General features: G+C 47.9%; 1 protein-coding gene across 8 annotated transcripts in view; it reads right to left on the bottom strand.

Moving 5' to 3' along the window:
• LOC311582549 (transmembrane protein 184C-like) overlaps positions 1-15,873 on the bottom strand; it is a 50,075-nt gene extending 34,202 nt beyond the window's left edge. For 2 of the 8 annotated variants that reach the window (XM_084755709.1, XM_084755710.1), the window contains exon 1: positions 9,148-9,999. The gene's annotated coding sequence lies outside the window, so the exon portion shown is untranslated. Of the gene's footprint in view, positions 1-9,147; positions 10,000-15,817 lie in introns of those variants that run through there. The other 6 variants (XM_084755708.1, XM_084755712.1, XM_084755716.1 and 3 more) reach the window with 4 other exon arrangements.
• Positions 15,874-23,631: the final 7,758 nt, after the last annotated feature.

Here is a 23,631-nt window from a genome sequence, read left to right as displayed (position 1 = left end):
ATCCAACTGCCTCTGCCTCCCAAGTGCTGGGATTAAAGGCATGCACCACCACGCCTGGCTAGTTTCTGCTTTTCAGGGAGATAAATACCAGCTGGTATTTATTTATTTTATCTTTTTTTTTTCCCAGAGCCGAGGACCAAACCCAGGGCCTTGAGCTTGCTAGTCAAATGCTCTACCACTGAGCTAAATCCCCAACCCCTATTTATATATTCGTCTGTTTATTTATTTATTTTTGAAGCTGGAAGACAAATATATGGTGGCAATTATAAAGTTCTTTGTCTTTTTATACTTCGGGAACATTTTGAACTTTTATTTCCAGTGCTGGGGATTAAACCCTGGACCTCACGCACACCAGGTAGCACTTTGCCAAAAAGCCATGTCCTTGGGTCTATTTTGAAATTTTGAAGTTAAAAAAAAAAAAGTGTTAAAATTTTCTCAACTAAAAGGTAAAATAAGAAACAGGAGGATCTGGCTATGGTTGTGCAAGGCTTTAGTCCCAGCACTTGGAAGACAGAGGCAAGCAGATCTCTGTGGATTCGAGGTCAGCCTGGTCTACAGAATGAGCTCCAGCACAGCCAAGGCTAGATAATAGAAATTCTGTCTAAAAAGAAGATATTCCTGTCTCAAAAAAAAAAATAAAAAATAAAAAATAAAAAAAAGAGGAAGGAACAAAAAGGGAAAAGATGCAAATAAAGAGAAGAAAAAAGAATTTTGAGTGGAAGTCTGTGCTTTGCAATGGATCTTGAACCAAAATAATTTCTGAATATCTACACTTATAAACTGTCAATTTTATTTACAACAATGACCACAATGGTCACAATTTGAAATTTACATCGTCACTGTACTGAGCTAATAAGGATATTCTATAGATTATTAAATGTGCACTTTCAGATAACCAGGGTTTATCACTGTAACATTCCCTGCTAAAGACCACAGTTACACACGAGTTACATCCCCTTATTTTGGGATGCCTTGTTAATTGTGGTCTGGGCTGGGGAAATCAGACAAAGCCACGGCTACATCCCACCTCCACGCAACTGTCATTTGGATATGCAGCTAAACCTCTCTAAACTGTTTCCTAGCCTCTAAGTCATGACAACACAGCACAAGTGTTAATATATAATAGTCACGAGTTAGCATCAAGTACAGCAGATAGTCAATAAGTAACCATTAGCTATTACCATGCACATTTAAATAAGAAATGTTTGGATTTTTTAGATTTTCTTTTGTTTTAATGTATGAGTGTGTCTTTGTGTGTATATGTGTGCCGTGTGCATGCCTGGTGTGCACATAGATCAAAAGACGATGTTAGATCCCTTGGAACTGAGGTTTCAGATGGTTGTGAGCCACCATGTGGGCGCTGGGAACCTAGCCTGCGTCCTCTGCAAAAAGTCACATGTGTTCTACTGAGCCCAAGGAAAAGTTTTTTAAGTGTACATTTAAATAAACCTTGTCGGGACTGGAGAGATGGCTCAGAGGTTAGGAGCACTGACTGCTCTTCCAAAGGTCATGAGTTCAAATCCCAGCAACCATATGTTGGCTCACAACCATCTATAATGAGATCTGTATACATAATAAATAAATCTTTAAAAATAAATAAATAAATAAAAATAAACCTTGTCCCCGAGGTTTCATTTGTAAAGGAATCAAGTAAGACATTCAAGACACTTTTACTCAGAATAATCCGGGCAGTTCAACACTCCTCCTCCAAAATTGAAACAAAAGCCAACTTAGCAATTTTCCTTTAAAAAACAACAACAAAAAAAAGCTTTTAGAAAATCAAAGGCGAAGTTGAAGGACACTGAATGCCAGAAGACACAGTCTTCACATTTAAATTTCTAACAAGAGACTTCGGACATGACAAAAGACACTGTTACCTTAAAGTGTGGTCAGATGTAAAGTTGATGAATCTATACAAGGTCACATCCGCACTCATTCAAACCTTGATTTACAGTAAGAGCACACACCTGGTGCAGGCCAGGCTTGCCCAACAGCTCCCAGGACAAGCTCTCTCCCAGAAGTCTCCAGCTCTCTCTCCTCTGTGAAATTCCTTTAGCAAAGACAAATACTGCCACTAATGGGCTATGGTCTTCCAGCATGAGAGAGAATGACTTAATGTCCCCAAGCACAGCCCAGTGATGTGAAGTATCTAATGTTCTGGTCACTGGTGTCACCATCTCAACCTTCAGCAGCTGGGGACAGCCCTATCTGGCTGCTGGCACCTCGGCTGTGCACGGTCCATTCGGGGTCTAACCACAGCCTTTGTGACATCTCCGACTTGACACTCACATCACTGTGAATCGGGTTCCCACAAGGCATCAGTGAGCTTTACTTATTTTATTTCTAGAACGTTCCAGCATTGTCAGAATGTGGTTCCTTCCAGAGTCTGACAGTTCTATGTTCTTGCTAAGCAGTAACAGTGATTTGGGCAAACACATTGTTTAGGAGTAGTGAGTACCAAAAAGTTAGCTAAGTGCTCCTCTTTACCCGAAGAAAAAGGCCCTATAGATGATATAACCTGGTTTTTATCTTCGAGTTTATTCTGAACACTTCTGCATGTGTCAACCCAGCCCCTGTAGTAACCTAATGAAACACGTTCACAACTATACTGAGCTGGACCCGGGCCCGCTGTTACCAGGTGGCTTCATTTGGACCGGGACTGACAGGCCACACTGTCTGTGTTTGATTCTTTCAGCCGGTTCTGGTTACTTTTGTTTTGTTTTGAGACAGGGTAACCCCAGCTGTCCTGGAACTCTCTAAGAAGGCCAGGCTGGCCTCAAACTCAAGGGTCACTTGAGTCAATCTTGCCTCCTGAGCGCTGGGAAGAAAAGCACAGCAGCACCAACACCTGGCTCAACAGCTGCTTTAAAGAATAAACACCAAGGGGGCTGGAGAGATGGGCCAGTTGTTAAGAGCATTGCCTGCTCTTCTAAAGGACCCGGGTTCAATTCCCAGCACCCACATGGCAGCTCACAACTGTCTGTAACTCCAAGATCTGATACCCTCACACCAGCACACATAAATTTAAAAAAATAAAATAAAGAAAAAAAAAGAATAAACACCAAAAAGCAAAGCAAGGTCCTCCCTCCCTCCCTCCCTCCCTGCCATGGTCATCAGAGGAAAGCCTGTGAGGAGCCAGCACTCACAAGGCTGGGGGAAAGGTCATAGCCTAGAGGCCAGCCAGGCTGCTCACCTTGACTGCGTCTCAAATAAACAAGCAAAGGTAAAGAAGCCCCAGGGAATGGGACTGATGAGTGGCCGGTTCACAAAAGCACAAGGACATCAGCTCACCGAACAGCCCACACTCCCAGGGAGCAATGCCCTGCCACTGGTGGACCCACTCTAAAAGGAATCAAAGACCACCTGTGATGAGAACAGCCTTCCTAGCCAGTCTGCCCTTCTCCCAGCTCAAACCCCATCCTAATTATTTTCCCAGCCACCCTACTTTCCTACAATGGACCAGGCTGCTGAAATAGACTCCAAGGGCAGGGCAAGCTGAAGGCTTATCCCAGGCGAGGCCCTGACCACAGTGCGAAATGGGGGTGGGGTGGGGGGGTCCTTGGTGAGTTCTTCCTTCAGGACAAAAACCATGCATGAACATTTTTCTATTCAGGGAAAAGTTAAACTTTTTTTTCTTTTCTTTCTTTCTTTTCTTTTTCGAGACAAGGGTTTCTCTGTGTAGCCTCGGCTATCCTGGACTGGCTTTGTAGACCAGCCTAGCCTGCAACTCACAGTGATCCACTTGCCTCTGCCTCCCGAGGGCTGGGATTAAAGGCGTGCATAACGACGCCTGGCATAACTTGTAATTTTATGAGCTTTTCAAATACTTTACTTCTATACTGCTCTCATTTCCACTTAGTAGCCGCATTAGCACAAATCTACAAAACCAATCCCGACAAAACAAACAGGAGAACACCAACACAAACTGTCCTACTAGGATTTAACAAATATTCAGATGTGGCCTCAGGCCTAAAACAATCCATGGCCCACACTGACTGCACCATGAACGCAGATGTAATTAGTTCAGTACTCTCAGATGGGTTCCACTCATGGTCCAAAGTGGCTTTTTGGTCCTCTTGACAAAAGGCAACCTCCTACCCGCCACCCCCACCCGAGCAGGCTTCCTGTCAGTCACCTGCACCAGAATTGGAATCCCCACCCTTTTATGTGTCTCACATTGGCCTAAAACCTGCTGTGTAGCAGGGAATGACCAGGAACTTTTGATCCACCTACCTATATCTTTTAAGTGCTGGGATTACGGCCTATGCCACTAAGCTTGACTCACTGGTGTTGGGGACAAAACCTCACTCTACGGACTAAACTACATCCCCAGCCCTTGGAATGCTCAACAATAAGACAACTTGCCAGACCAAGAGAATGGATGGCGCTCCTCAGCCTGCTCTCGGTTTCCACAAGCCCGGCCTCTCCTGCCTATGTCCTAGGGCCGGGACTGAGCCAGAAGCAAGTGACATCAACCAAAACCATCCCCTAAGTTCCTATGTCTGAGTCACCTGGACAAAATCGGGACCAGTGGAGGGGAAAGTGTCTCCTGGGTCAGTGGGAGCCTCTGCACAAGCACCTCACGGGCTCCAGCACCTTCCACGCCACTTCAGTCAGCCTCCTGCGATCCACTGACACTCACGTGCACACAGAGAGCTGACTGTCTTTCCAATCTCTCAAATCTCAGCATAACATGTACGGGCAACATAAGAGATTTCCCCAACCCAGCACACAGAAAGAAAGATGCCAGCCCAGGCAGACCCGTTGTACACAGTGGGGGTGGGCAGCTCACACTGAACCAGACCATCCGAGCTTGCTGCGGAGCACCTCACCAATGCCTTGGGGCTGCTGGCTGATGCTGTTCTCCCTACAGGCCAGGCACTCTCCATTAAACACACAGGAACGTAAGTGTTACAAGCACCTAAAACCAGGCACTGCCTGGAAAGCTCACGGTCCTTTACAGTGCTCTGAAAGAGGACACTGGTCACGCTACACGAGGGGAGGAATGACAAAAGCAAGAACTAAAAAGCCATTGGAACAAAGAGTCCATTGAAGTGAGTGGATGATCTCCTGATCTCCCACATAAGTCACTGACTCTCTGGAGCTCCTCCAGCCCACCCCCCATGCTGTGTCCAAGTCTCTCCCCCACCACACACACACACACACACACACACACACACACACACACACACCACATGCCCCTACTCTAACCATCTCTCCCCTTATGCAGCGCTTCTGTCAAAGGCCTGTGGCTTTCCGGGGGGAGCACTCCCATCCCCACCTGTGGCTTTCTGGGAGGAGCACTCCCATCCCCACCTGTGGCTTTCCAGGGGAGCACTCCCATCCCCACCTGTGGCTTTCCGGGGGGAGCACTCCCATCCCCACCTATGGCTTTCCAGGGGAGCACTCTTATCCCCACCTGTGGCTTTCCAGGGGAGCACTCCCATCCTCGCCTGTGGCTTACGGGGGGGGGGGGAGCACTCCCATCCCCATCTGTGGCTTTCCAGGGGAGCACTCCCATCCCCACCTTGGCTTTCCGGGGGGAGCACTCCCATCCCCACCTTGATCTGCAATCAGACGCTGACCTTCTCATTCCTGTCAGTCAAACTGGCCACCTCATTCTTCCCCCACTGCAGATGTTTCGGTTTCTTCTCAGCTGTTTCCAATCCGACATGGTTCTCTTCCTTATATAAAACACCGATGAGTTCTAACACTTCTAGCAGTCTTTCCCCTGCTGTGCCCTGCCACAAACTTGTTCTGGGAACAAACGTCAGGGTATTTACTGCCACTTATTCTTTTTACTCCCTTCAGCTTCTTTTTTTTTTTAACTTATGCGTATGTGTCTGGGGGGAGGGGGAATGTACGTGCAGGCAAATCCAGGTGCCACAGAGGCCAGAGGTGTCAGATCCCCTAGGAGCTGGAGTTACAGGTGCTTGCGAGCCATCTGATAGAGGTGCTAGGAACTGAAGTCTGGTCCTCTGGAAGGGCAGTGTGTGCTGCTCTTACCTGCTGACCCAGCTCTCCAGGCCTTCCACGGTTTAGCTTTTTAAGATAGGGTCTCACTTTGTAACCCAAAGTGAGCTCAAATTTGCAATCCTCCTGCATCAGCCTCCAGACCACTAGGATGGCAGCAGGGCACTGCCACTTGTCTTATTTCGTATCCTTTATTTGAATAACTCAGCAGAGTACAAATAATGCAAAAATGTCCCTCAGACTGGAGTGAATTCGCTGCAGAAAGTACAAGCAAGGCCAGGACTTCTCTGGGGTGCCCACACAGCATTAAACTACAGTATTACTTCCTGTTGCAGCCATGGAAGAGAACTCACCAAGAAGCCTTTGGGCCTCCAACTTCCTGGAACATTTATAGAAGGATTCAAAAATGGTTCGAGGGGCTGGAGAGATGGCTCAGTGGTTAAGAGCACTGTCTGCTCTTCCAGAGGTTCCGAGTTCAATTCCCAGCAACTACATTATGGTTCACAACCATCTATAATATGACCTAAGGTACACTGTATACATAATTAATAAATAAACAAATGAATCTTGAAAAAATGGTTCGAGATACTCAAAAGTCAAGACAAGATGTCTTCTTGCAAGACAATGAAGAACAGAAATCATTTAAACACAAATTCCAAAGAAAAGCACAAAAGGCCTTGTTCTGCAAACCGATATATAGAACAGAAAGAAACTGAGGCAAACTGGCAGTCTTGACCAGCTCAATGACTGCTCTGCAGACCCTTCCTTCCCCTTAATAGTCTTCCTTGCATCCCTAGAATCCAAAGTTACGGAAAGACAACTGGTTACCTGACCTCATCGGCATGTTTCCAAATGCTAGGGAACTTGACTGATGCTGCCAAGTGGTGCAGTGCGGGAGGCGGGGCAAGAGCTGCATGACCCACCCAACCCAGCCAGACCCCATAGAGAGAAGCCCAAACCAGGTGTCCTTACTTATGCTCTGCCCTCTTAATCTCTGCTAAGAACGAGAGGACCACTTTCATGGGCCAAGTGGGAAAAGGCCAGGGTCCTTCCAACTTGCCAAAAAGAGCATCCTCTAAAGCTTTTATTGTGGGAAAGAACCTAAGGTTATGGATGAGGATAAAAAGACACTACTGTCTAGCTGCCCTCTTAAAGACAATGATCATCCATTTTGTTTCTCACCTTTGACCCCAAGCACAAGGATTAAGACAGCAAGCCACAATTTCCAGAGGGTCTCCCTTCTGAGGAGGCAAGCTAATACACATACACACACACATACACACACACACACACACACACACACACACACACACACACACACACACACTGGCTGCCTCAGGAACATGAGGCATGCTTCCTGCCAGCGGAGCAGCTTACAGTCACAGAAATAGCTTCCTACCCATGGCCAAACTGACTCTGCCATCTGCCCCTCTCCTCGTGTCCCTACTAGCCAACAAACCAAGCTGGATAGAGATGACCAAACCCTGAACCCCAGAGCCCACATAAACACAGAAAGGGAGATTCAGCTCCACAGACCTAACCTCTGACCTCTGACCTCACACGTGCACAATGGTACAGGAGCACACAAACACCTTTTTGAAAAGGTACACGTATGTCCCCATGTAGTGATGCTACTTAACAGTGGGCCACAGAAACCGGAACACGAAGACGTCACAGGCCATTGGTGTTCCCCACCCCTCTCACTGTCTGTGGTCATTGCTCCCTGTTTACAGACTTTCCTCCCGTGTCCCGCCTAGCACGGAAAAACTCAAAGGCAAAGGCCTGCACGGCCACCCGGCACATGACCCATTCATCCCAAAGGGCTTCCCAAGCCAGCTCCGCAACACTAAGAGGTCACAGACCCAAAGGTGCCTTGGAGAAGGTCCAGGGAAGTTGAGTGACTTGCTTCCCAAATTACAGGGATGGCTCCACTAAATTCTTCCCATTAAAAAACATTTCAACTCATTCATTAAGTGCATATTAACTGGGCCAGGCACTTGACCGGGTGGATGGAAGGAAGCCTCAGTACGTTTTCATCTTCCTAGATGCAAAAACGGTGTGGTGAGAGTGTACGTGTCTACAAGCACACGGAATAAATTCCCGAGGATGGCGGCGACTACTGAACCAGGAAACCTAAGCACCATCTACCCGAGGGGCTGGGGAGTAGTACCCCTGGGGCTTGGCTCCTGCCCGCTCAGGTGTTTTAAGGGGAAACAGGGTGCTCACAGTGGCTCAAGAAAGGGACTTGGGGTTCCAGCGTGGCCTGGATGCCAGTGCCTGGCCCTGGAAAACTAATTTCTCCCCGTCTGTGGAGCATTACAACTGTTTCTGCACCGGCCTCTACTCCTAGACTCATTAGGACTCCAAAACACTGCTCTTTCTGTTGCTGTCTTCAGAGGTGGCTTGTTGGGTTGTTGGATTGTTTGTTTGTTTGCTTGCTTGCTTGCTTGTCTGTTTGAATACTGGACTGTGGTGGAAGGCATCAAGCCTGAAGAGAGTGGAATTTCCTACTTACTCACAGGCACTGCCGGCTAGAAGCAGGGGGCGGTCTGCCCACTGACCCTTTCAATCCCCAATCTTTGAACTCGCTTCAGCACAGTACAGAAGGAATGTGCACAAGGCAGCACAAAGCCAAGTAGACTTTCTGGTTTAGCACATGAGGGACTCAGGTCGGGACAGTCGCACGGGGTAGAAAAGGGATATCTAAGAGTTAAGTGTAACTTCAGGAACTTTTGAAGAACTCAGTTACAAGCAGGGTCTCCCAAGAATCTCCTAGAAAGTTCCTTGGAAAGGTTACAAGACAAAACTGTCTTAGCTGATTGATGTCTCGGATTTGCCGGAGGCTGGGGGCAACGTTAGGGCGCACTAAAGCCTGACTCCGGCCGAGTCTCCTCTGGGTCCTGCCGGCGCCTAGGCGTGCTCCGCCCGGCCAGGCGGGAGCCCCGGGGCAGCTCCCACGCACCGCTCCTGGCTCCCGCGCCACCGAGGGGCCGGGGCGGGAAGGAGGACGCGCCCGAAGCGCCTAAGGAGAGGAATGTCCTGGAGCTTCTCCCCCTAAGGAATCTCCAATTACTCTGGTCTAGGGGCACAGAGCCATCCCACACGGGCCGGGAAGACGCTCCTCCCCGCCTCCCCCGCCACGCCGCAGCCCGAACGCGAGAGGGCCCCGCTTACTTTTGGTGGCAGCGATAAGGTTCTTGCCGTCCTTGATGAGCTCTTTGATGAACTTGTTGGTCCTCTCGAGCTCCGCTTCGTGCGCGCGGATCCTCTCCCGGAACCACGGGCGGTCGAGGTAGCAGTCGCTGAACTCCAGGGGCTGCAGCCCCATGACTGCGGCGGAGCGCACGGGCGCAGGCCGAGCTTGGGCTCCGAGGCGGCGGCAAGGTGCGGGGCTCCGAGGAGGCGGGCGGGCGGGCGGGCGGGCGGCTAGCTGGGCTGAGCGCGCGGCGACAGCAGTTCGCTCATGTCCCGCCGAGCCCAGCGAGCCAGGCGACTGCACCGCGGCGCGGATCCCCAATCCCGGCAGCCCCCAGCAGCTGCAGAGCCCGCCGCCCCGCCCCGCCCCGGGCGCGCCCGCCCCGCCCCCGCCCCCACGCCCCTGCTCTCCCTCCCCAGCGCCTTCGGCTCTCCTCCCTGCCCTTCCCCGGACGCCTCTTCCTTCTCTTCTCCACGCGCAGTTGCCCCTCCTCTTCCTTCCGAGGCGGCCGCCGTGGAGAACGTAGTCGGTGCCCTCCACCCTCGGGCGCCTGCGCCTCCCTGGTCTCGGCTCGCCCGATCCAGGTGACTCAAGCGGATCCTCGAAGTGGGCTCTGGACCGAACGGGAAGGAGTCTTAATAGCAGGCCTCGGTCCCCGCGGTCAGACGACTTAAGTCAGGACGGACTGGCGGGCGGGCGGGCGGAAATGATTGACTCACTTATCTGTGTACCCAGGGAGGGCGCCTCGCGGTGCAAGGGCTCGCACGCCGGGCGCTCGCTCTCCTCATCCCACCCGCCGCCTGCGCCCGAGCGCTCAACATCTCCACCTCGGTGTTATCTTGGCAGCTTCTAGAACATTGTTCATCCTCTCTGTGCCGAATGACTTAGGGCAAGGGAGCGTGTAGCTAAAGCGCGTTGACCCTGTTTCTGTCCTGTTCCGCAGATTAAATTTACACGGGTAGAGGAGGCGACCTTTATTCTAAAAATAGGCCGCCGCCTTAAGTAGATGCCAGACTTTAAGTGGTTTTTTTTTCACCTGATGGAAGGGAGGCGGCAAAGACAAGTGTGAATTCGTGTCCGGGCGCCCACAGAAATCCTTTCCTATTCCATGCGTTCTAAAGCAGAACTCAGTATCTCCCCCATGTGTACAGCAGATCATACACTTGGGAGACACTTTCATCAACCAACAGTTTATAAAGCAATTACAATGTGCACACATGGCATGCAAACTCACAACACATGTTTACATGTAAAGGCTTAATGATGGTTGTAGTACCACCGGGAAACTTAAAAGTGATTCTTTAAAAGGTTCAGACTGAGTGCAGTAATTAAGAGACTGTTTGGCCTGAAAGCTGTAAGCTAACCCCCTGGGAACAGCTAACTAAATCTGTAAGTGCTCCTGTTAGAAATGGCACCATTTGCGTGCCTAACCCAGAGGTAAACATTGTTTCAGTATCCATCCTCTGGGTTCAAAAGCCTTTCCAAATAACTTCTAGGCACTTTGAAAGGTTCACTTCCTACTGAACTCCCTACTCAGCAAGGGAGTCTACACTGGAGGGAGAGAAAGGCAAAGGGGAGGAAAAACTGGAGATTGAATTAAAGCCAAACACTGTAGCACCACAGCCAGACATAGTGCCTGAGCCTCCATAATCCCAGAATCCCATAAGCTGAGGCAAGAGGATTGAGTGTTTAAGGCCAACCTGGACAGCCTGGTGAGAGGCCAGGCAGGGCTTCATAGCAAGATCCTGCCTCACAAGCGAAGCAAGGGCAGTGAATTGCCTTGAATGAGAATGACCCCCCCCCCCCCAGAGGCTCATACAGTTGAATGCTTGATTTCCAGTGTGGAACTGTTTGGGAGGGATTAGGAGGCGTGGCTTACGGCAGGAGGTGGGCTTTGAGGTTTCAAAATTCCAAACCTGTCCCAGTCTCTCTTTTTCTGCCCCATGCTTGTGAAGTAAGATGTGAGCTGTCCATCTACTGCTCTGGCACCATGCTTGCCTGCCACCATGATAACCCTCTGACATGGACCTGGACTGACCCTCTGAAACTGTAAACACCCCCACCCCCACCCACCCCCACCCCACCCACCCCCACCCACCCCCCGATCAAATGGGTGTCACAGCAGTAGAACCATGACCAAGACAGCCAGGTAGATTGCTCAGTAGAAATAATGCCTGCCTCCAAGCCAGATGACCTGAGTTCAATGCCCAGGACCCATGGGAGTGGAAAGAAAAACCACTCCGGAAAGTTGTCCTCTGACCTTCATTCACACGCATGCCTATATGCACTCGTATACACACGCACGCATTCTCACACACACACACACACACACACACACACACACACACACAGAGACACGAGAAATACTTTTTTAAAAATAAACTGAGAATACCCTCCAAAAGAGAGGTTGTGGAGGCTTCCACAAAGAATCCAACATAAATATATAAATATATATGTATATTTATATATTTATACATATATATTATATGTTGGACATAGATACTTCCAAGAGAAGGTAAATAAAGAATAAAAACATGCACCCACAGCATGCTTGTGCATGAATGTTCATAGCAGCATTCTCTATAACACCCTAAAATGAGTCAACCCAATAACCACCCGTAGTTGAGAAAGTAAGCACAGTGCAAATTAAGCTACCATGAGAAAGAAGGCAGGACAACATGCCCTGCAGAACAATGAACTCTGAACTCATGATGCCAAGAGGGCAGTGACAAAGGCCACATGTGATATCATCCATTCATATGGCATGCCCAGAACAGAAAAAACCCCCAGAGACAGGGAGTGCATTCACAGTTGTGGAGAAGTGTGGACAGGGCCCAGATATAAAGAGCCTCCTAGGCTGTGTTAGCATTGGCGGTCTCATCTCCACGCTAGTACAAGCCGTAAAGGCGTGGTAGGAGTATGGTCTGGCTTGATTGAGATGTCTCTCTTAGCTGTGTGGAGGAGGAGAGTCCTGTAGGAAAGCCATTAGAAAAGAAATGGCATAACCGAGCTCTCCAAGGTGACACTGAAGACACAGCTAGGTCTTACAGGGAGTTTCTGGGACTTGAGAATTGTCTGGACATTGGAAGTGAGGAAAGTGTCAAAAAAGAACCCAAGCTCTGGGCTGGAGAAATGGCTCAGTGGTTAAGGGCACTGCCTGCTCTTCCAAAGGTCCTGAGTTCAGTTCCCAGCAACCACATGGTGGCTCACAACCATCTATAATGTTATCTGATGCCCTCTTCTGCAGATAAAGCACTCATATACAATAAATAAATCTTTAAAAAAAAAAAAACCCAAGTTCCCGGCAAAATTGTCAGGATAGGTGGATGGAAATGTTACTTACTGAAAGCAGTGTGCCAGTGAGAGCGGTGGTACCTGGAGAGGACAGGGCCAGCGTCAGAACATGACTGTGACTCAGAGGCATCTGAGAAGATTGCAGCATGTGAGGACAATGACACGATCTAGAACAGAGTTGCTAGGCTTTGCTGGGTGCCTGGTTAGTTACAGACTCAACCTGCTCAGGTTCCAGCCGGGGTGAGAGAGGTTAACTAGGACGGAGCCCTTACCTCTGTGCTGATTCCAGTACAGACTGCGTATCCCAGGTTGAGGCCCAGAACTGCCGCCACCGTAAAGCCAAATGCAAGTGCTCCTGGACTGCACACAGGGTTTCAGGCTGGGAGTCGGAACTAGACTCAGATAAACTAGCAGAAAATCCAAATGAAGAATGGTTTTAGCCAAAAGAATTTCTCTGTAAGGCAGCCGGGAAAGGTCCCCCTATCCTTCCCTCTCTAGTCCAGAAGACAACAGCCTTAACAGGATGCCATGATGCCTTGGGAAGTGTTGTTCCACCTTATACGACCTTACAGTGTAACATGGCTCCCAAAGAGCCTCCGGAGGGAAAAAGGTGAAAAGACCAAAGGACCTCAGCCCCAGCCACCCCGGGCCAGCTTCTCAGCATTCCTGTGCATATCATAAAAAAGGTTTTTCCTTTTTATGTCTTTGGCCAGAACTTAGTCATATAGACAACATATTTTGCTGCAATGGGGAAAAAAATGTGGCTTTATCAGTTAGATGGCCACAGAAAGGTAAGGGAAGATAAATATTGAATAAAAACAACAGTCTCTAACACAGGCTGACACTTTTTTTGAGTGACGTACTTAAGCGACAACCATGCCAAAAAGAAGCGATAGAGCAGGAAGAGATGAAGGTGTGATCGCTGGGTATCGGTCAATCTACCTGAGGCGGCTTCTCACAAGACGGACAACAGCAATGAAGAAAATGCCAAAGTGGCTTCTGGGTAAATCAGTGGAGCGCAGCACTGAAAACCTCAGGCCCTGAGACAGTGTTGACAGCCGACACTCTGGAGCCATTATGTGGCCAGAGGACAGGTTAACCCCCCCCCAACGTGTGCAGCACTGAATTATTATCACCATTCAATAAAAAGGTGATGCTTGCACAGGATGTAAATATACTTAACTGCGCTGAACTGCATACCTACAAATCATTAGAGGTGGTACACTTTGTTACGTTTATCTTATAAACATAAAGAAAAGTATAGTGAGGGGAGATTGAGGGACCCCCCCACCTCTCCTCCCTACACATAACTACTGTTAGCAATCCTCATTACATCTGTATTTCTTCACCAAATACTAATTAGAGTTTGTGACCTCAGCTTGAGAAAGACTGTGCTGAAAGCATAATGCTGGGCTAAGTGTTATTTCAAGGCACTGTTCCCCAGTCTCTGGACCTCCAGGATTGCAGAGGCGGCACCATGAAACATGCAGCGCTGCTGTTCTTGCTGCCAGAAGTGCCTGACGACCTAGGACTTGAGAGACACTGTGTGAGTTCTCAATGGCAACAGTGAGCCAAGCAAGCATGGCTCCCACCTTCATGGGCCAATAACCTTCAACATACAAAAAAGAGCAGTCAAGCAACCTCGAGTATAAGTGTAAGTGAAAGCCAGATGGTGGTGGCATACGCTTTGATCCCGGAACTCAGGAGGCAGAGGCAGGCAGATCTCCTGAGTTTGACGCCAGCCTGGTCTCCAGAGCAAGTCCCGGGACAATCAGGGCTACACAGAGAAACCCTGTCTCGAATTAAAAATTTTTTTAAAAAATAAATAAATAAATAAACTGAGCAAATGTTAAGTGAAACTCCGAGTAGAGCTGAGAGACTGAATATGGTGCTACGGAGGGGACTTTGTGCTATGCAGAGACATCAGTGATTATGTGACAGATCGGTCAGCCTCAGGAGGCCTGTAGGATTGCAGTTAGCGGCCGAATTGCAGATGTTACGTGGAGACAAACACTCACACGGAGGAGTCAGCTTTGGAAAGGGCCTTGTGGCTGGAGCACTGTAGGCTGAGGAGGGACTCAAGAGCAAGTGGCACAAGGGGGCAGCACAGCCCATGTGCTTTGCATCAGGCTTGTTGCTTTCCAGAAGAAGTGGAGCGTGGGTTTCAAGCTGCCCTGATTGTTTCTAGCAATCTAGAGTGCTTTTTCCACAACTCCCAGACATCACAGCTTCAGAGAGCTTGGGACCCTGAAAACAATGAAGCCAGCACATACTAAGGACATGAAGCAGGCAAAGCACCATAGCACCACAAAGTCCCTAGCTGGTTGGAAGTACCATCTGGTACACTTGAACCAGGAGGAACAAGCTGCCCCATGGGTAAACAGCACACTGCTGCTTGCTCTACCAGCCTGGTAGCCTGGCAGCCTGGCTTAAAAAGTGACCGCTCCTAAGGAAGCTGACGGGTGGGGTGGAGAAACGAGCTGGGTGAAGGGAGCCAGACTTTCTCACCCCACCCACACTTAAATTCATATCCTCTGAAAAAAAAAATCTGGTACTCCTGACCTGTTCAAATTTGAATATACAAGAACCTGGCAGAAGGAGATGTAGGTCAAGGCGCACACACTAGCACCTTCCCTCCCCAGGCGGAGGCCCCTGTCATTAGAATAGGTACGGCTTCTCCACCCATGCCGGGCTTTGAGAAAGACTAGGAAGGTAGGAGAGGGCACTCGCTAGGCACGTCATAAAACTGTCTGAATAATAAATCAGCAACCATTCCTCCGATGCCCACAGACACCCCCCTGCCCCAGGCGAATGCTGCCCTCTTTCCTGTGACACAGGAATGAACTAGCCTAAGAGGTGACCTTGGAGTTTGTTTGTCCAGATATTACTAACAGCAGGGATTTCTAACAATGGGCATATAACTAAGGTTATATGCATATGCTCGTCAGAAAGGAAAAAGAAGGCGTCTGCAAAGAATGCGTTCCCCAGCACCCAAAGTGTCGCTGGTATGACCTAGAGAGGTTTCCGTAGCGTGACCTTCAAATGGGCAAATTACCACACCCTGGAAGTCAACCTCCAGCAATTGAAGGCATGTTCTGAGAGCCACTTGGCACTTCCGGGAAACAGAAAACAGAAAAAGAATAAGCACTTGTACTCTCGGCCTTCGGTCACGCGAAGAGGATTAACTTCAGATCTGCACTTTGTCCAGTGGAACAGTGTTTTTAGTGTGTATACTTAAGAGGAGAAACACATGAGGGAAGAGGAGGCAGAAAAGGGAGGAAAGACAGAAGGAGGTGGCTGCCACCTCCTAACATTTGAAAAGCCCTAAACCAACCTGCACCCACCAACACTCACAAGGATCCAATGGAATTCCCACTCCTTGCTCTCAGCGGGGGATGCTGGCATTTGCTGTGCGCTCCACGCATTTCCACTTCCCAACAGCAACCTGGTTTCCACCCGGTATCTATTTTCTCAGACACCGTGCCCGCCTCCAGCTGGAGATCTAAATAGCTCTCTGGAGACTCTTTTGCTGTGAGTCTTGCTCTGAGTTGTGCCACAGCCAGGCTCTGGGAGTGTGACCTAACCTGAGCGAACCAGCCCTGCATTCCCAAGACTTTGACTTCTGAACCTAATACAAGCCTGGCAGAGAGGCAAAGTTCGTGTACTCCAGCCAAGCGTGTTGAAAAAGAAAGCCCTAGCCGGGCGGTGGTGGCAAACGCCTTCAATCCCAGCACTCGGGAGGCAGAGACAGGTGGATCACTGTGAGATCGAGGCTAGCGTGGTCTACAAAGCGAGTCCAGGATAGTCAAGGCTACACAGAGACACCCTGTCTCGAAAAACCAAAAAAAAAAAAAGAAAGAAAGAAAGAAAGATAAGATGGGCTGGAGTGGTTGGGAGCACTGACTGTTCTTCCAGAGGACCCTGGTTCAATTTCCAGCACCCACATGGCAGCTCACAACTGTCTGTAACTCCAAAATCTGACACCTGTAGACATACAATGCACATAAAATAAAAATAAATTAATTTTAAAAAAAGAAGAAAGAAAAGAAAAGACAAGAAAAAGAAAGACCTGCTTCTTCCCGGGCTGCCTCCTCCAGGCAGGCTCCGCTCCAAAAGCTTCCTTAGCCCCTCACAAACTGAATAAAAACGGTCTTTCTGCTTTAGTGACCAGAATCTATGTCTTTGTTTGTTTTTTGTTTTGTGACAGAGATCCACCTGTCACTGCCTCCTGAGTGCTGAGATTAAAGGCGTGCACCCCATGCCTGGCCTCAAAATCTGTGGCTTTTACCTTGCAACTGAAGTATATCAATAGATATACTTTAGGGAAATAGTATACTTCAGGGAAAACTTAAGGCATTTTCAATTGGTTATCTTGCTATAAACATAGCAAAACGGAGCGATATTCTATCTGTATTGTGAGAGGAGCCCCTCGGGACCTATGGGTATGACACAGAAACCAGGACCCAGCTGTCACTCACCATGATCACTCACTCTAAGCAGCCAGATCGTCCTTCCCTTCTGCCTAGAGTTCGGCTGCTTTATTCCTAGTATTCTTTTTTGTTTTTTAACATAAATTTTATTAATTTATTCATATTACATCTCAATGGTTATCCCATCCCTTGTATCCTCCCATTTCTCCCTCCCTCCCATTTTCCTCTCATTCCCCTCCCCTATGACTGTGACTGAGGGGACCTCCTCCCCCTGAATATGCTCATAGGGTGTCAAGTCTCTTCTTGGCAGCCTGCTATTCTTCTTCTGAGTGCCACCAGGCCTCCCCATCCAGGGGGACATTCCTAGTATTTTTTTATCATTCCCCTGTAGAGTTTTCATTTTTAAACGAAATGTCACCATAATGGTCATAACCAAAAGATTTGGGGGCTGGAGAGATGGCTTAGCAGTTAAAAAACACTGGCTGCTCTTCCAGAGGAACAAAGTTTGAGCCTCAGGGCCCACGTGGTGGCTCACAGCCTCCTGTAACTCCTGACCCAGGGCATCCAACTCCCTCCTCTGAACCCCAAGGGGCACTGCATACATGTGTTGGTGTAACAGACATATATGTAGGCAAACACTCATACATATAAACATAAATAAAATAAGCTTGGATGAGTTGGCTAGGCCCCTAGTCTGAATTTCCAACTTGTCCAGTAGCATTTGAGACAGGTGGACAGTGAACAGAGTTCGTGGACAGGGATGACCGGAAACATAACCAAGAATGAGTGACTCACCTCTGTATGTCCACCCTTCCAAGAACCAATGAGAACACCGCACGCTTCCAAGAACAGCACGAAGGCCACACACAGTGTCACATGCCTCCAATCCCAGCACTCCAGGGGTAGATGTAGGGTCAGGATTTTAATGCCAACCTCACCTATATAGCAAGGTCAGGCCAGCCTGAGCTACAGGAAACCCCGTCTCAAAGATTCCAAAACAAGGGGCTGGAGAGATGGGCCAGCAATTATGAGCAATTGCTGCTCTCACACAGGACCTAAGTTGATTGCCAGCACCCACATCAGGTGGTTCACCAGTGTTTTTTGTTGTTATTGTTGTTGTTTTGTTTTTTTTTTTCCCCTGAGACAGGGTTTCTCTGTGTAGACCAGGCTGGCCTCGAACTCACAGCAATCCGCCTGCCTCTGCCTCCCGAGTGTTGGGATTAAAGGTGTGAGCCACCATGCCCAGCTGGTTCGCCAGTGTTGAGGCCTGCTCTTTGTTACACAGCTGAAGCCATTTTCTACCCATCTTTGTTCATAAGGTGAAGTTAAGTTCAACATTTTTCAACTCTGCTTCCTAGAAAGAGTTATTCATAACTGATACTAACAGACCTGCCAGAGGGTCAAAGCTAACCTTGTATTTTACTGTGACTTAATGGTGTCATAGTTTATGCTCTGTGATCTCCACACGTGGCTACACTCCACTTACACTCTCTGTTATCTCTGTACTTGGCTGTACTCTTTAAAAAAAAAAAGATTTATTTATTCATGCATTTTATGTATGAGTACTCTGTCTGTCTTCATGAACACCAGAAAAGTTGATCAGATCCTATTGCAGATGGTTATGAGCCACCATGTGCTTGCTGGGAATTGAACTCAGGACCTCTGGAAGAGCAATCAAGTGCTCTTAACCACTGAGCCATCTCTCTAGCCCTAACCTGCTCTTGACATAGCAGTTCCAGGCCAGTCAGGGCCCTTGTCTCAATGATGATGATAATGATAATGACGATGATGACAATAAAATAAATCACTTAAAATTCAAAACAAACAAAAATTGGAAATAGTCTAAATGTGTAACAGTAGGAAACTAAAAAATTATGTTATAGCTAGATTGCTTTGTTTGTTTGTTTGATTGGTTGGTTTTTCAAGACAGGGTTTCTCTGTGTAGCCCTGGCTGTCCTAGGCTCACTTTGTAGACCAGGCTGGCCTTGAACTCACAGTGATCCCCCTGCCTCTGCCTCCAAGTGCTGGGATTAAAGGTGTGCGCCACCACACCTGCTTGACACCTGCTTGACGATCATTCTTACACATCATACTTTGCAAATAGGAAGAAGATTCCTCATGTGCTGTCAGGGGTTTAGGTCCTTTAGTCTTTGCCAGGTCAGGAGGCTGGGCTGAGCCGTATTTTGGAGTTTCCCAGGAGCTTCTTATCAGTTCTAACATGCTTGCAAGAGCAAGATAGAAAGGGCTTGTCACAGCCAGGCAGTGGTGGTGCACACCTTTAATCCCAGCAGTTGGGAGGCAGAGGGAGGAGGATCTGTGAGTTCGAGGCCAGCCTTGTCTACAAAGTGAGTTTGAGGACAGCCAAGGCTAACACAGAGAAAGCCTGTCTCAAAACCCCCACCAGCCCAGAAGAAGAAGGAGGAGGAGGAGAGAGAAGAAGCTAGAATGGGGGGTATGCTTGTCCCCCTAGTTACTTCGGGGGCTGGAGCAAGAGGATTGCTTGAGGCTAAGAAACTTGGGAAGACACCTATCTCAACCTCTCTTAAAAAGCAATCTGAGTGGAAAAAAATCTTCTTTGGTTTTTGTTGTTATTGTTTTTATGTATGTATGTATGTATGTATGTATCTATCTATCTATCCATTTACTTATTTTTGGGTTTTTCGAGACAGGGTTTCTCTGTGCAGCCCTGGTTTTCCTGGCCTTGAACTCACAGCAATCTGCCTGCCCCTGCCTGCCCCTGCCTGCCCCTGCCTCCCAAGCGCTGGGATTAAAGGCGTTTGCAGCCAATGCCCTACTGTCTTCTTTGTTCCTGAAAGCACAGACATTTCCTGAACTACCAGCTCATGTTTTCTAAAGAAGTTAAACAAGCAGAATACAAAGCTACCAACGAGGGGAACGAACTGCAAAGCTGCTCAAACCACCTGGCAAACAGGGCTGTCGGTCTCGTGTTTTGTTTTTGTTTTGTTTGTGCGTTTGTTTGTTTTTGCCCAAATCTAGTGACCAATGTGAACAGCCGAAGGGTTCAGGAACACAACAAACCAGATCATCCTCATCTGCAGCCCAAGACTGTGTTTCATCCATCCACTTAGATTTGACATAAGGCAAGGAGGTGAAATACCCACACATTGATAACAGGAGCCTGACATTTATAGGACTTCGGTTGCGAAGGTAGAAGTGTGTTAGAATGCAGCCACATTGCCTGTTTGTAAATTCAACAGAATTAACTGAAAAAAGACCAGACACCAGACAGCTCAAGATTCTCCTGTGTGTGCCATGTCCTGGTGCTCTCGAGTTTTTCAGCTGCTTTGGTGTTCTTTCAGAACAAGACCAGGGTGGAACAGAAGAGGAAAGTGGAAATAACCAACCTAAAAAATGAATATCTAAAATTTAGGAGATTAAGACCACCTGGACCACATAGCCACGCCTCCTCCCCCAACCTAATCACTCTCGTAAAAAAAAAAAAAAAAAAAAAAAAAAAAGATTCTTACCAGAATTTAGTTGATCTCCAAAGATGTGCATATTTATCACATTAAAAACCTGACTGTTAATGACATCTAAATTCAAACAAACACCTATATGAATAAGAGTACAAATAAAAAGAAAATCATTTGTTACTAAATATTCTGTCAAGGCTAAGGTGGAACTTCTCCCCCACCTCCACCCCCCATTTTTCCAAACAGGGCCTTTTCTCTGTGTGGCCTTGGTTGTCCTGAACTCGCTTTGTAGACCGGGCTGGCCTCGAACTCACAGTGATCCGATCTGCCTGCCTCTGCCTCCCAAGTGCTGGGATTAAAGGTGTGCACCAGGACCTGGAGCTTCTTTCTTTCTTTCTTTCTTTTTTTTTTTTTTAAATTATTTATTTATTATTATGTATACAGAGCTCTGCCTGCATGTACACTTGCAGGCCAGAAGAGTATCAGATCACATCATAGATGGTTGTGAGCCACCATGTGGTTTCTGGGAATTGAACTCATGACCTCTGGAAGAGCAATCAGTGCTCTTAACCGCTGAGCCATCTCTCCAGCCCCTGGAGCTCCTTTCTTAACATACACTACAGAGCTCTCCTTCTCATTGGAGCACACACCCACCCACATAGAGGGGGCAGGGGGAAGGAGGGGAAAGGAGGGGACGGGAGGGAGAGGGAGGGGGAGTCTTTCAGTTCAAGGCCGACCTGGTCTCCAAGAAGTTTCAGGACAGCCAGGTCTATAGAGAGACCCTGCCCACAAACAAACAAACAAAACCCAAACAATGGGCACTTGTTTGTCAACACATGGACCTCCAAACTACTCAAATAATTAACTCTGTACATGCCGAACAGCCTACAGAGAGCCGCTGGGCACCTCCTGAAAATGTCATGGGCTCAACCAAGGAGGGACGGCTGCTGGTTTATTGTCACTGTAGGAAACAGTGCTGCCTCAGTCTGCTGGTCTCTTCTGGTCTTTGGCCCCTCCCATCTGCTGCCTGTCTTTCCATTACTTTGGTGTCACTTGGTCAGATCCAGGAAACCTTGGAATGAAACGTCCGGCAGGGCAGGAGATTGTCCTAGTCACTTTCCTCAGTTGTCTCCGGTGGAACCTGCTGTCCTTTCAGTTGACTGGACAGTAGGCAGGGGTACCACCCTTTCTTGGGCCCCTAAATTCTAAGCACGTGACCTTGGATTCTCTTCTTCCTCTTTGCAGCAGGTTGGACCTTTATTTCCTTTTTTGATAACCATGAATGCTCTAACTGCCAGCCTGCACAAAACAAGACCCTCTCCATTACCTCTTTCAAAACAAAATAAAAACAAATGCGGTCCTTATTTTTAAAAAAAAAAAAAAAAGCTTTCAGTTGCATCTTTGAGTTTAATTTTTGTTGTTGTTAATTCTCTTTTTCTTTCTTTCTTTTTTTTGTTTTTGTTTTTGTTTTGTTTTGTTTTGTTTTCAAGACAGGGTTTCTCTGTGCAGCCCTAGCTCTCCTAGACTCTCTTTGTAGACCAGGCTGATCTCGAACTCACAGTGATGCTCCTGCCTCTGCCTCCTGAGTGCTGGGATTAAATGTGTGTGCCACCACACCTGGCTGTTGTTAATTTTCAAGACAGGGTTTCTCTGTGTAGCCCTGGCTGTCCTGGAACTTGCTTTGTTGACCAGGCTGGCCTTGAACTCACAAAGATCAGCCTGCCTCTGTCTCCCAAGTGCTGGGATTAAAGGTGTATCCCACTACTGCCAGGCTTAACATATTCATTTGGTAGGTTTTGGTTTTTGAGACAGGGTTTCTCTGTGTAGCCTTGGCTGTCTTGGAATCACTTTGTAGACTGGGCTAACCTCAAACTCACAGAGATAGCCTGCTTCTGCCTCCCAGAGTTCTGGGATTATAGACATGAGCCACCGCACCTGGCTATTAACATTTTTAAACACTTATTTATTCATTTCTTTACTTGTGGGGTAGACTATGTCAATGTACAAGCGTGGGGGTCAGAAACAAAGTACAGGAGTTCTTTCTCTCCTTTCACTCTGTGGGTCCCAAGTATTGAAATCCAGTCATCAGCATTTGTCCACTGAGCCATTTTGCTAGCTCTAAGTGTAACATTTCTCTGAGCAATGCAGTTGTCTGTTCTTGGCTTGCACCCTCACCCAGAAGCAATAATGCTCTTGATCCCATATGTGATAAGGGAGTTTAACCACAGATTCTCAAACCCTGATCTCTGTAGTAAGTCCTACCACGTATCAGAAAGTGTGCCTCTTAGCAAATATGTACGACACAGCAATGAGCGCCCTCTGGTGGGCACTGAGAGATGTTCGGGTTCTTTTCAGGAGTCATAGTGTCAAGGATTTGGTGCGGGTGGAGTACAGGGATGGTAATTATCCTACAGTTTGCAGAACACTTCTATACAAAGTGCCAATGGTACAAGAGTACCAGAAGCCCCAGACGTGGTGGCACATGCCTTTAATCCCAGCACTCGGGAGGCAGAGGCAGGTGGATCACTGTGAGTTCGAGGCCAGCCTGATCTAGAAAGTGAGTCTAGGACAGCCAGGGCTACACAGAGAAACCCTGCCATAAGGAAACCAAAACAACAACAATAACAACAAAATGATGATAATGCAGCTCCACTGGTAGAGTACACACAGAACCCTGCCTTTGACTCCCCTGCACTGGTTAGAAGCCTATGGAGGGACTCAGCACTCGGGAGGTAGATGCAGAGGGACCCGAAGCTCAAGATCACAGTACATTTTAAGTCAGCCAGGAACACATGAGATCCCGTCTCAAAATAAGCAGGCATACTGACACAATGAATTTACTTATTTTTTTATTTTTGTTTTTTCTAGACAGGGTTTCTCTGTGTAGCCTTGGGTGTCTTGGACTCACCAGGCTGGCCCTGAACTCACAGTGATCCACCTGCTTTTGCCTCCTGAGTGCTGGGATTACAGGTGTGTGCCACTTCGCTCTGCTGCCCATGCCTCATGTATTAGTTCATTTTTAAATTGCTTTTATAAAACACCATGAGCAAGGGGATTTGGAGAAGAAAGTTTATTTGGGTTTACTGTTTCAGAGGAGTAAAGTCCATGATGATGAGAGACTGGAGAGATGGCTCAGCGGTTGAGAGCACTGGCTGCTCTTCCAGAGGATCTGGGTTCAATAGCCAGCACCCACATGGCAGCTCACACATGTATGTGACTCCAGTTCCAGGGGACATGACATCCTCACACAGACATGCATGCAGTCAAACACCAATGAACATTAAAAAAAAAAGTCTGTGGTGAT

The sequence above is a fragment of the Acomys minous genome (assembly GCF_964271855.1).
Source record: "Acomys minous genome assembly, chromosome: 14".
Taxonomy (NCBI): domain Eukaryota; kingdom Metazoa; phylum Chordata; class Mammalia; order Rodentia; family Muridae; genus Acomys; species Acomys minous.
This window is presented reverse-complemented; position numbering and strand designations above follow the sequence as displayed.